General features: G+C 46.9%; 1 protein-coding gene across 6 annotated transcripts in view; it reads right to left on the bottom strand.

Annotated features, from left to right (window-relative positions):
• Positions 1–14,071, bottom strand: part of LOC135400741 (metabotropic glutamate receptor-like) — a 316,632-nt gene that overhangs the window by 85,860 nt on the left and 216,701 nt on the right. The window contains exon 1 of one of the 6 annotated variants that reach the window (XM_064632626.1): positions 6,121–6,180. The exons of 4 other annotated variants lie outside the window; for them this stretch is intronic. The gene's annotated coding sequence lies outside the window, so the exon portion shown is untranslated. Of the gene's footprint in view, positions 1–4,932; positions 5,017–6,120; positions 6,181–14,071 lie in introns of those variants that run through there. One more of the 6 variants, XM_064632625.1, reaches the window with a different exon arrangement.

Below are 14,071 nucleotides of genomic sequence, written 5' to 3'. Positions count from 1 at the left end.
GTCATTGCGTTTCCTAAAAGAAAAAAAAAATTGTTTGCATCATTGGGCATTTTGCCAGACGCGTTTAAATGCCGTAGCTTTGGAGTTCCATCATGATCATCACCACCACCACCACCACCGCCGCCGCCGTCGTAGCTTCATGGGGCCACCTTCCGATGATGCCATTGTAGCCTTCTGCCTCCTTCTCTTCTCTCTCACCTTCGTCTCTTCCCTCTCTGTCTACGACTGTTACGGACAGACCGACATGGTTTTCGACGTTGGTGGGGCTCTATACAGCTGTCTCTTGAGGGGGGGGGGGGGCTTTCGTTTATCTAAAGAAATAAGAAAATAAGAAAGAGAGGGCTGTCTGCCTGCCGAGACGGGCGGCAAGTTGCCACAGAGAGAGAGAAAAAAAAAAAAGGCAAGAAAAAAGAAAAAACGGGACACAGCAACTAGACACACGACACATGGCGATGATACGTTCAGTGCACATAATCACTTTCAGTTGGTCACAGGTTCGTTGTTCACAGTTGTCATAGGTTGTTGGTAACTCAGTTCCCGGCGTTGTCTATTTCTTCTTTGCTGTCAGAGAATACTTAGGAGGTTACTCTCCTTCATGAAATCTAGGACTATTATTTGTGTTGTCCGCCGCGTTGACATTGGTCCAGTAGGGTAAATGACTGACTCCAGAAGGGGGTCTGGGTGGCCTAGGTTCTTCGTTTTTTCATTAGGCGTTTCCTGTGCTGTTCGTATGTCTGCAGTGAAACAAGATATGTTCTATATTTTCTTCGACACCACAGGTGTTGCACAGCGCATCTTTACTTCGTCCTGTGATGCAGAGGACGTCCTTAGTCTTGGCGCTTCGAGTTCGCAATCTCATTAGAAGCGAATTTTCTTCCCTTGTGACACCCCTTGTGACGCAGAGTGGGGAAGCTGTTCGCATCGCTGTCCTGGCATTCGGGGTGAAAGCGTCATACATGTTCATTTATAGCAATTTGTGCTTAAGCATTACTTGGAATAGAGGGGAGTGTAGGAGGAAGCCTTGCAGCCTCCTTGGCTAGTGTGTCGGCTCTTTCATTTCCAGGTAGGCCCTTGTGCGATGGCACCCATTGCAAGGCCCGATTATATTGCCCGTGATCTCTAGTTCTTTTATGATTTCGAGATTTGCAATGCAACAGAGTGGTTTTCATAGTTGTTGGATATTGTTTGAAGAGCGGCTTTTGAGTCTTATAGAATTATCACGTGGCCAGGTTGTCGATTCATTTGTTTTGTTTTCCTTAGTGCAGCCAGGATAGCGGTCATTTCAGCATCTCTAGTCGACGTCGTCCCATGGATGGCTTCTGCCCAACCTACGTTCAGAGCTGGAATGCAGAATGCTGCTGCACTTGTTCCAGCATTTCTGTCAATTGATAATTGATGCGTCCGTGAATATTTGTAGTGAAGCATAGTGGTGTTCGTGTATGTAGCCTTCGGTTAGCTTCCGAGCAACTATGTCTGGCGTATTTCCTTTTTTCTTCATGCATGGAATTGTCGTCTCACAATGTGATGTGCGTACAGTACATGGAGCTGGACTTTTTGGCGGTCTTGCTATGGATTCCGATCAACCTGCGAGTTCTCAGCGTTGTTACAAAGCGAGAGCATTGTCTGTTCTTAAGTCGGTTAAGGAGAGCTATTCCTGGTTTTGTCTTCTCCAATCTAGTGATTTGTTGTAGCAGTTGTTTGGTTGCGAGTAGGGGAAGAGGCAACGCTGGGACTTCTGCATACGTTGCTACGTTTCCCGTACTCAGAGGAACTCCGATGGCACTTTTGGGTCCCCTCAGGCGAATCCTTTCTAGCACTCTTCGTGACGACTCAGTAAGCTTTGCGTACGGGTAAGCGTACATGAGTCTAGCCACTGTAAGGGCACTATGAACGAGTTGTGTAGTGCTCTGTGGACACCCTGAAGTGGGGCTTGCTAGTCTCCGAGTAAGATTGAGCGATGATTGGCAGCGCAGTTTGATGTCCTTCGTGTACGGTGCCCAGGACATTCGACTGTCTATGGTCGCCCCTAACCCTCTTTACTGGCGTGTTGTTCAAAGTGAGAGGAGGAAGTCGTCCCCAGCCTGCTCCTGGGCCAATTAGCATGAATACTGTTTTTTTATTTGATAGTTGAAGACCCCTACCGGTTACGTAATCGTTCACGGAGTCGACTCCTCTCTGCACCACTCGTCTTAGAGTACTGGGACTTTTTTTGCTGCCCATATGCAGATATCGTCCGCATACAAGGGTGTCTTGATACATGCTGTCGTCTCAGGGATGGCTGCTGGAAGTCCTGCCATAGCGAGATTGAAAAGTAGCGGGCTCAGCACACTGCCTTGCGGTAGTCCTACATTCTGTAATCTTGTATTGCTGAAGATGTTTCCAAGACGTATACTTTAAAATGCCGGTCCGTAAGAAAAGCATAGACGAAGCGCACTGTACGCCCGCCAATGCTTACTGCTGTTAGTGCGTCAAGGGCGCTTTGTGTTGAAACCATATCGAAGACCTGTTTAATGTCGTAAAATACCGCGGAAAAACAAAATCTTGGAAAAACAAAATCGATGTTTTTCGAGCGCTTCACATTTTTCTAGGCTTTCTGTCCCGCGATCTCAAGATATGACCAGGTGGCAATAGATGGCAAGATATACATGCTGATTTCAGCGCTTCCGGTTTGGTGCCTAAACAACATCCGGTTTCACAGCAAACACGCTCTGAGCTAACCACTGTGCCGATTGATACAGTCATCGCTTCTGATTTGAGGAGAGAGAGGGTCGTATACGCCTTCTTGCGGGAGTTCAAATTGCCGCAAAAAAGCGTACGCCTCCCTCTTTCAACAAATCAGGAACATGAAGGATATAATTCTGCATGGCGGTTGGTTCCGAGCGTACTTAGTCAGGGAAGGACCGGAAGTCTTCGTGGTACCGAAAGTTGTGGCGGGGGCTTGTTTATGTTTACCCGAGAATGTCATGTATATAGGTTCAAGACGAGTGTACCCCATCGAGCAAACACAATGAAACCGCTTCAGCAATTTTACTTCTACGCTTGTGTCCCCGTGCCTTCGCGTTAATTTAGGAACACCGCAGGAGGAGTGTATATGGATAGTTTTGATGTCTTTGTGGCAGACGATTTCTTTCTACGAGGCAATAAATCCATTGTCTCTTGGAAGGTTTCCCGAATGCATTAATATTTATAGATTTGCCACTTCCCATCCACACTTTGTGCCACCCAACAATGCCCTCCGAATGCAAGACCACGTTCACACGCGACGCACACGCATATGCGCGGACGCTCGCAGTTGTCACAGCATACATAATCGCACGATTTATTGAGGAATCTAAAAAAAAGAAGCAAACTTTTGTTGCGTTTAGTGCTGCATGTTGACCTCATGTATTCTGCGCACGTACTCGATAATAGATGCAGTTATGGGAAACATTACTCCGACTGCGGAAGATATTTTATGCTGTTCCAATCTGTATTTTTTTTTATCAGTGAAACTAAGTAATGATTTAAGCGATTCTATTTTTTTTTTCTATCGTGCGTGGCACCGACCCGCAACGCCCTGCAATCTTGCTTTCCTTTAATACGAAACTAATTCCCACACTGGCTGTGACCAAAGCAGTTTTGACGTTACTTAGCGACACAGGTCTCATGCACAGCCTGTGAACTAAGTCTTGTTATCTCATTCGTCAGTGCTCCACCCTCACCTCTCACCCTCATACACATTACTCTCATCATTTTTTAATCTTATTCGTCTTTAGTCTATCTGATCCTTCTTTCACCGTTTGTTAGTTTATCCTTTCGTTCCTAATTCTTTTCTTCTCTTTTCCTTTTTTTTTTGCGGAATAGCAAGCCGACGTACTGTTTGGCTGACCTTTCCGCCCGTAAAGTAAATTTGTATACCCCCTCCACACACACACAAACACTTAGTTCGTGTGTTCTTGCAATTCTCAGAGTCAGAGTGATTTAGGTGACTTAGAAGTAGCTGACTATCCACTTCACTCTTGAGCATGGTTGGTTGGTTGGTTTTAAGAAAAAACAAAATGCATGCTTAAGCATGCATGTACAGGGTTTACAGAGGTAAAGCTCATGGTACATTATGTACTGCTAGCGACACACTTGTCTATGGCCGCCCATCGACGGTGTTGCGCTATATGAAACTCGCTCCCGAGGGGGAGGGAGAGGGAGAGGGTGCACAGAGCGGCACCAACGCCCACCAATAGGTGCTGTCTACCTGCGATGCCCGGACTGCCTCCATACCCTGTGCAAGCCTCCTCGGAGTCGATCTTGATACGTCTCTTTCGTGCGCGAAACGACGATAGGGAATCGTTCGGCCACGAACTGGAGTGTGCAGACAACTGTGTCGCAAGCAGTAGGATCTGTCATTGTTGTTGTTAATTTTACTTCTCTGATTAGGTAATGCACAATAGAAGGGAAGCTCTGTAGCAAAGCTAAAAAAAAAAATCATCGTCACTTTAAGCTTAATACTCACAGCTTAAGCATGGTCACGTAAGCTTACGGCTTCTCGCAGGTCTGTTGACGTCAGACGAGGAGATCGGTCCGGGACGACGGTTCCTTTTGTAAATTTGTTTGCGCTGTGCACCTCACAGCAAAAATACTTTGCATGGTAGCTATCCTGATCGATTGCTTGATGAATCCAACGAGGTTTCTGCATCGTAGCACGGTAACTCTTACCTATTTTCTGCTTTAACGACAACTGTACATGGGCAGTTCATGGGGTAGTGAGTTTTATCCTGCCATGCCTCTAGCATACGTACGTGAAAATCCAATCATGCAGCCGATTTTTATGACTTTCATCCAGCCGAACCTGCATGGTGCTGTGCATCCCGTGATGCAGCGCTCTTTCGAAACAGCGTTTCTAGCATCGATTCTCTATGAGCAAGAGACACTTAGCACCTTCTACCCTCAAATCGTCACCTGGTAGTGATTCCCTTCTTCAGTTCAGGGCATGTCCTACTTCTGTCTTCAGTACAGCGCGTGTCCTGTTGGCTTCAAGTCTTGTCCTGCAAGCGCGATGTGTATTTCCTTCAGGCGCTGTGTTCTCGCGACGCAAAATAATAATTATTATTATTACCTTCACTTCATGTACAGCGACGGTCAACCTTAATAATAACACTGGGTCTCGTGGTCTCGTTCCCGCTCACGATTACTGCAATTCTTGGGGCCATGAGGAACTATTAATTGAACAAAATTATTCTGTAAGTTTAACGCGAGGATTTTGTTCACTTAACGTTCCCCTAGTGCCCCCAAGGGTGGCTGTTATCGCGCTGAGAAATGAGACCAGTGTTTGACCAATTCCCAGTGTTATTATTAAAGTTGGCCGGAGCTGTACCAACTAGCACAAATGCGTATAATTCCCGCAACAGCTGTGTTATGTGGAGTTTTCCGGCAGTCTTTCCAGACGAATGTCGGCCCAGTTCCCCTTGAAATCGGCAAATGACGCACACTAACCCCCCTGTCCCCCACTCTTTCCTGCTGTCCTCTCTCCATCTGTCCGCGTCGGTACGGCGCTCATAGCCACAGTTGCTTCGCGACGCTAACACGGAATGAAAAAAAAAGACAAACAAATGCGTATAAGGTAGACCTATCTCCATCTTCGGCTGTACGATTAGTTACGCACCTGTTCCATTGAGAGCTTGCGTATAGATACCGACAGATACATTCCTACGAACCGAATAAACTGAGCACCCCTGCCCACAAGGCGTACTGGTATACGAGAGGGTGGAATGACACCTCCAATATTGGCTTCACCGCGATACGACGCTAGCTACAGCATCAATCTTGAAACTTTCGCCCAGACACACGACGGCAACATCACTACGAATTCCATTCCGGCTAGGAGCCCCAACACAAGAAAAACTTCAATTCACGAAAGGCCGTCGTCTATTCACTGCGAATCGAAACGCTGGCGCGCACTGTGCCAAGTGACAAATGAAAATGCCGAAACTGCCGCATTCATCGAAGCGCCACCATTCTCTCTATACCAATAAAGCGAGCTTAAAACAGCGATAAATCGATAAGTAATCACTGCCCCAAAAATATCTTTGCACTTTTCTGCCATTCTGCGTATGAGCACTTTCCCAGTAAAGAGAGGAAAACTCTCACCTTCGAAGACTGCTGGTGCAGTGAACGAGCGAATGATGCACCGAAAGTATCGGAAGTTGCCTGCCTCCCGTTACGACGTGAAAGTGAAAGCTCTTAGCTCTGCCATGTGCCCTTTATCAGTTCGGCGAAGACAACGAGTTCGTTTATAAAGACTAATGGCTGATAACACGCCATATGAAATGCGCAGTATCGGATTTCCGTCATGGCATGCGTGCAAGGCCGTATGCTCGTATCGTGGAGTTTGCTCTATATAGCAACCAGGGTACCGGGGCCACAACGAAACCAATTACACTGGAATTTCGCTAAGGGGAAGTCGCTTAAACGGAACAACAGACACGGACTTATTTGGTTTTGTGTTCATGAAATGCAAAAGTGTTCCCGCTAATGGCATGCAAAATTCTAGCAACTCCGAGTAAGCGGAACGGAAAACTGAACCCACTGGACGAGTTCCTGGTCAGGATGTTGTTTATTACTCAGGTAGATACTACAAGATAGACATAACTACCTTAATACACTCACAATCGGATAAACCTAGGGAAACCAGTACACATGCACGACCACGCGGCCATTCATCAGACTGCCCAATTTATTCAATCCGCGGCCGTTCATCAGAGAAATATAGCGGGTAGACCAGCGGCGCAAGAACTCTACTTCACCTAGGACCATCAACTCTGCCTCTAAGTGCACCACAATATGCCTGTGTAACGACCAGACAAGAGGGAACATCACACGTATGATGCGACTCTGGGCGACGGCTGTGCACCTGTTGCGCCACAACACGACGCAGGCGAAAGATACCACTAACAACAAAAATCTGTTGGAGACGCGCCTCTCCACGCCTAAAGGGGAAAAACCGACAAACTAAGGACCAAAATCCCTTAGCAACGACGCGCACTACAAGAACATACAGGGTCGTTCCCACAGAGCGGCAGTCGGGACACAAGGAGCTGCAGGCCACACCCCAGCGCCCTAGTGGCTGGGGTGTGGGCTATCCTATTCAGTGTCCTTTGTAGGGAGGGCTTCCCACGCTGCTTTCCATAAAAATTCACGCACCATCTCTGGAAGAGAAACTGAACCAACGTCTCTCCAAGCTAAACCTAACTTAGACAAATTATTACTTAGACGTTGTTCAACAACATCGAGCAACTCACAAATTCGCGGCACAGCAGTCGTCTCGATCGCGACATTTGGCGTTTGGTCCTTCACCCGCTTAAACGTACCTGTCGCAACACGGCATAAACGCGAAGGCGAAACAGAGGTGGGATACATATTACCCAGACCCATAGGTACAGGGGTCCTCCGAAAGTGTCCCAACAAGAAAAAAGCTAACACGCGTGCAGGGTGCTGAACGTCATCGAGAGTTTTCAGGACAGCACGCGAGGCGAGTACGTTATACAGAAAGTAGAAACGTGTGGTAGACTCCAACCACCTTCGGAGCGGTACTGTTGTAAAACATTTAATGACAAGAATTCAGTCCCCTTCCTTCTCATCGTTTCTGTTTGAAAACATGCGTGTATCCCCGATAGAGAACAACTGAAGAAGTGCTTTTAATGACAAGAATTCAGTCCCCTTCCTTCTCATCGTTTCTAGGCGCCGAACCAACGCAGATCTTCCACTCCAGAACAAATATATCATGGTCGACACCTTGACACAAACCACACGAGGCGGCAAGGCCACGCGGGCAATATACCATAACTTACTGCACAAGACATGCTTGATGAGGAAGGCGCACTAACAAAGGGTCTATGTTCTTCCTCTCCGTGAGCGATTACGTCGGTTTCACATCTCTCACTGCGACGGTTCCCCGTCTTGCGGGATGTGTGAAACCGCAGAGCACTGTTTCAGGCGTTATCACGTTCGTCTTTTGCTGTGGCGCAGGTTAATGCAAATATTTCAGTCGTCGACTGTCGCTCTGGGCCATGGTATAGCTGCCTGTTCCGCGCACTCAGCGTAAACAGTTGGCTTTATTAATTACGGAGATAAACTTTCAAATATAGACCCGTCGTTGCCGGCCGGCTTTCGGTGGCCCAGACTTCGGAAACGCAGCTATATTTCGTCAGGGCTTCGTTGTCACATTGTACGCGAGGGAGCACTGTACGGTCTTGTGGAGTGCTCTCGCCGTTGACTGACGTCCACTCGTCTTTTCCGCCACGTTCAGGGTGAGTGACAAATCATGTTTGGCAATGATGGCACCTCGCTAGGACTGTACTGCTCTCCGCAGCGGCCCTCCCGTATTTGGACTGTTTGCTTGGTATGGGCCAGTACCAAAAGCACGGACAGTACGGACGTCAAGGCAGACGGGGTAGCCCATTCACATGTTTTGTTAACGCGATCTTAGTTGCGCGTTTGCTTTAAAAGCATGCCAATGTGCTCCAAGGACGACATGCAGAAGTTGACCTGTTCCGAAGTATAGTTAGAAGTTTTGTGTTTAGTGTGTACGCTGTTACTTGGTGTTACCGATGGCGATATACCGACGGATGGTGGAATGTAGTGATCATCACATGTTTATGGCACACATGCTGAAGAGTTCAGTTCTAACAAACAAACAAACATAAAAAAGAGGAAACATAGCTACATTTCCATGTACTTGTGTGATCGAGGGAATGAGATGACGAGTAGCGTCGATTGCAAGGGTTGAAAAGAATCCGGATATTTTTAAAAAAATATCCTCTCCAGTGGGCTTTTTTGGATAAAACCCTGACATTTTTGGATATTTTTGGAGAATATAGACAAGCCTAGCAACGTGACACGGAGTAAAAACAAATGTGTTTTGCTGTTCTTCTTGATTTCGATTGACCTCGCATAGTTTCGGTTTATGAAACTTGCCTGTCAAAGTAACATTGAATGAGTTTCCATTGTTTTCCTATAGGTAGAGTCCCATGCACGCGTGGGTGAATGGTGTAGACGCTACACGCGTGGATTAGCTGTCGTACTTCAGTTACAATACCTCCAGGAAGCAGAACAAAGCCTCTCCCTGAATAGGCAGAAGTAGAAGAAAACGGGAAAAAAAGTTAAATCTGAGGAGTTAAAAAAGTCCAGTTGAAAAGTTACAAAGTTAAAAAAGTTAAAAGTTAATGTTGCGCGTACCTGGGCTTTTGTAAACAGTCAACACTACGATAAAATAAAACGGGAGTTTTCCGTGTGACGTCGAATTAAGATTGTCCTTCACATTGCATCTGGACAAAATCACTAAAAAAAACCCGGATTAAATTGTGTAGATAAAATTTAAAAAAATCCACCGGATAAAATCCACGTGGATTAAATCCAAACAACCCTGTACGATTGCTGTGATCATTCGCTGGCGCCGGACGTGCCGCCGGACGGCTAGCATTTAAAATGAGCGCCCTATACGTCAGAGATCCATGGACATAACTTGTATAACATTCAGATACTTTCACTAATTTTCACGACGGCCTAGTCTCCACCAATTTCGCGATCGTGATTTTTCAGTGAGATTAGGATCCCCTCACGAAATATTAGCGATGGCGGAAAAGCACGGGCACGAGAATTTCGAAGAACGGCGGTTACGAAGTCGAAGAGCAAGAAAGACATATTTTTATTGTTTTTAATCCACCACTCAATAAGTACAGTGCGCAATTGATGGTAGCTGGCTCTCATTGGTTTAGCACCCCATTCGCGGACCACGTCCATTGTCACAGAAGTTTGGTGCCGCACTCATTCCAACACCGTTTCGCCATTCCGCACTCATTTTCTCAGCCAAGCAACCAACCTATGTGAGGAGCACATGATGGGAAGGGTGCAAACAACATCTGGTGGACTTTGAGCACACGTATCATAGCTGCAATGTGCTGGAAAAGAAACAGCGATGCCGAATGAAATAGACGATTTTATAAAGATGCGCGCGCCACCAAGCGCGCGGCGCAAAGCAGCATGGGAACTTTCAGGGACATGGCACTCCGTCTGCTTCGGATATGGTTTACCCTGACTGGCGCTTCTGCTGCGCACACCGAGAATAATGATGTTCGCTCGAGCGTTCGCTTCGCTGATCGCTCGAGCGACGTGACGTGACAATGAAGAGTCCACCAAGCACGACGCTGCTTTCAGCGGCCGTAGCTATGGAAGCGAGCCACTATCGGCCACAGTGGTACTCACTGGTAGCCACAGAAAGCCTGTGTTTCAAAATCGTGTGCTGCGATTGGCTGACATCTTGGCCGACTGCTGCGATTGGCCGACGGCGAGCCCTTTCACGAGCACTACCACCACCACCACCGGTCTCCCCCACACCACTCTCTTCTCCCCCCTATTTTTGGCTATAGTCGTGACGATGTCCACTTAAGAGCGGCCAACAACAAAAGCTACTTCGACCCCGCCCCTTCCACCATCACCACCACACCACCTTGGCTGACTGTGCGAAGGAATGAGAGTAGGTATGAATCAAGCCTTCTGTACCTAGGGGGCGTTCGCAACGGCGGCGATCTCCCCCAGCTCCTTCTGACGCGTCCTGACGTCAGATCGTCGAGCACCAATCATTATTATGGGTTGCCAGGAATCGCCTATACTACGGCGAGGGAGAAAAAGCGACCGCTCGACTGCTTTGTGTCAGACGCGGGACGGACGGACAGTGTCAAATGCAACCGCAAAGAAACACACACACACAGAAAAGAAGGCGCGCGAGCCTTGCTATTGGGCGAACGACGTGACGTCACAGACTGGACATCGAGAGAATGCGCTTTTTTGACTATCGAGGTTGAAAGCTCGCTTACGCATCAGGATTGCGCGCCGCACCCGTACTTTTTTTGCGGATATGAGTTTCAGGGCTCGCAATTAGAATCTCTACTCTTCCTGACACGTATTTTTCGCGAGCCCAAGCTTCCATGCTCCTTTGAACAAGCCTCCCTAAACATACACGAATAATAAATTATAACGCCTCGTATTCCGTCCCTTTTCTGCTGACGGAATCGCCACAAGGAATTAGCATTAAAAGTCCTCTCACTCGTATGTAGTGACGACACACAGTCTTAAGAAAAGGCTGTTACAGCAGAAGAGGGCACGGTGCTTTTAAGTGACGGAAGCGGACGTCTTAAAAGTAGAGGGATTACTCTAATTAAAAACTTTCAAAGCTTTTTTTTTTTCTGATCGTGTTTTACTCCCTTTTTGTGTCGCGTAAATCCGTAGAGTTTATTTCTCTAATCTGAGCCAGAGTTTAAGATTTTCATTGAGGGCGTGATTTAAATCTCGCTCGATAATGTACAAATCCAGCGCTCGGTACTCTCTCTCTCTTCAACAAAGTTTGGCCCGCTTCTTTGGGAGAATTAGGAAAATCGCAAAATGATTGCCTCCTTCTTTGAAAGATCTTGGACGCTGCGAAAGGCTCGCATTGATCGAAGTTTTAATTCGCGACAGTATTAAGGAACAGCCTTAGAACAGGTCTACGAACTGTCTATACACACGTCTGCCAACGAGGATTGGTCCTGAAAGCTCTATGCAGCAGATTACGACCATGCGTAGACGATTTTAATCGTAATTCCACGGTAATGTTAAGAAACTCAGGATAAAAGATGTTAGCTGCGCTTTCTGTTTCGAATGTCGCATCATTCAATATTTGCCCCACGTGCGAGGGTTGAACTGCCGGTGCCTGTTCTCGCGGTTTGTGTGGCTCCACATTAAAATTCGACCCCTCGCTCAAACGTTTAGTCGATAGATGCACATTTCCAAAAACGAAACGGGGTGGGTCCGGGTCTGGCACTGCTTAACAGGGTGGGGCACCTATGTGTCTGTGTGTTTCGGCCGACGGCTTTCAGGCTGTGTATGGAATCCATTCACGTAATATTGTTAGGGCACCACAAGTGGGCATCGCCTCGCCATTGGTCCTATATACTATGCCAACCGAAGTAAAATAGCGAGTTTGTTTTCAACCAGTTGGTGGTGGTCAAATGGTAGTGGTGGTGGTGGCTCTTAAAGCAGAACCTCACCACATAGCACACTGAAGACGAACCATTGCACAGAATGATAATGTTACTGTTACGTGAATTTACCGCTGAATATAACTTAGCGAACGCCTCCTCGCCTAAAGATCACCGAGTCGCTAATCGACGTGACGTAGTCATTGAGAACCCGCCAATTACAGCCAAGCTTTCAGTGGCCGTAACCATCGAGACGATTCGAATCAGCCGCACGTGCAGCCTCTCTCTCCACCACAGGCTTGCTCTGTTTGAAATAATCGTCTGCGACGATTACACGAAGCGGAGGACACTGCAACTCTATATGTCAACGTATAGCGAAAGAGGGAGGGGAGATATCGAGCCGGACTTTTCGGAGCCGTTCGCTTGGCCCGTCTAGCACGCGTGCGCTAAGTAACGTAATGATGTCAGCCAGCAAGCTCAATGGGTCCGTGATGTGTCGTGTGCATAGGTGGGGAGTAACGCGTTACATTCGAAGAGTGAAATATGGTAACGCATTACATTTGGGAGAAAAGTAATGAGTAACGTAACATCATTACATTTTTAACAACTAACGCGTAACGGCGTTATGCGTTACTGCATGTTCGGGAACTTGAAAGCTTGAGCGAGGACCGTGCCTGCAGAATTCGGGAAAATCCCCGATTTTTTCTATTCATCTTCAACAATGACAAGAAGGTCACATCGACACCCACGAAGAACGCAAAAGAAGGGTTGTTGACCTACCCTGGTTGAGGTGTCACCTTTGTTTACCACCTCTGTTTTTCACTCTCTCTGGTATTTTGCGGACGAATGGGGCAAAAGCGGCAGAAAAATAGCCTCTACCCTCTGAACAAGTAACGAAGTACCAAGGAATTGGCTGTTTCGATTTGTACTGTATGAGATAAAAGGTCACCGTCTCTATCAACCTTGACAAGGAGCACTCACTGGTCATTAGGCGTCCTCTCAGCCCAACGGGCGAAGCTCACCGATGAAAATTTTGAACATCAAATACTTCTGCGTTGCAATAAATCGTACATGTAAGTTGTGTTCATGCGTGACCCTTGTTTGTGCCCAACATTGCTTGTATTGATTCGCGGAATGCACTTATGTGACCCAACCAAAAATGGTACATATTATAAGAACAACTGGTGAAGTAATGCAAAAGTAACGGCATTACTTATCAGAAGTAACGGCGTTAGTAACGCGTTACCTACTACCGCAACAGTAACGAATAACGTAACGCGTTACTTTTCGAAAAAGTAGTGAGTAACGGTTAGTGCACTACAAAATAAAAGTAACTTCCCCACCTATGCAGATGTGACGTGTCCGTGATGCGCAGCGCGTCAAATATTTGAAGCGCTGCGCATCACGGACACTCCTGTCACATCACGCTTCCGGGTGGGAATATGTCTTGTTGGTGGGCCATGAAAGCCGCGAGCGCAATTTCGCGCAATGTCTGCTAGGACATATTTTTGCAGCCCGTTAACAAACAGCCCGGTAAGCATCCGCTGAGAACTTGGCCACTCGCCGATACTGAAGTAATTTACGTGTCCATATTGAGCGTGCACTACTCTACTCAAGTTACTCTATCTTCAGTACTTTTGCGAGTAACTTGATGTCTTACAACTACTTTTAAAAGTCAGCATCCGGTATTATAACTTAAATACTTTCTGGCGGTAACTTGTACTGATCTCGTAAGTTATAATCCTAAGACACTCCATTTCATTTTTTTAAACTTTTTTCAGGAGACAGGAATGTTGAGAAAAAGATTAACTTTGTCGGTCACTATGCCACTTACATGTGCATACATTTAATCTCACATATTCCGAGGTTCCCTGAGGTTCCTACAGAAGCGAAGGGCGTCTTAGGTTTAGTGGATACGCGGGACGATCTGTTGACCTGAAGGGCATGGTGGTGAATGCTCAGGGTCTGCGGAAGTCGAGGCACAGCACTGGTGTTTCATGGTGTGATAGCGAGAGACGTTAATAACTGAAACGAACAGTTGACTAAAACAATAGATAGTTTAAGGTGACCTGCTGGTTTACGTTCGC

The sequence above is a fragment of the Ornithodoros turicata genome, chromosome 7, assembly GCF_037126465.1.
Source record: "Ornithodoros turicata isolate Travis chromosome 7, ASM3712646v1, whole genome shotgun sequence".
Lineage (NCBI taxonomy): Eukaryota > Metazoa > Arthropoda > Arachnida > Ixodida > Argasidae > Ornithodoros > Ornithodoros turicata.
This window is presented reverse-complemented; position numbering and strand designations above follow the sequence as displayed.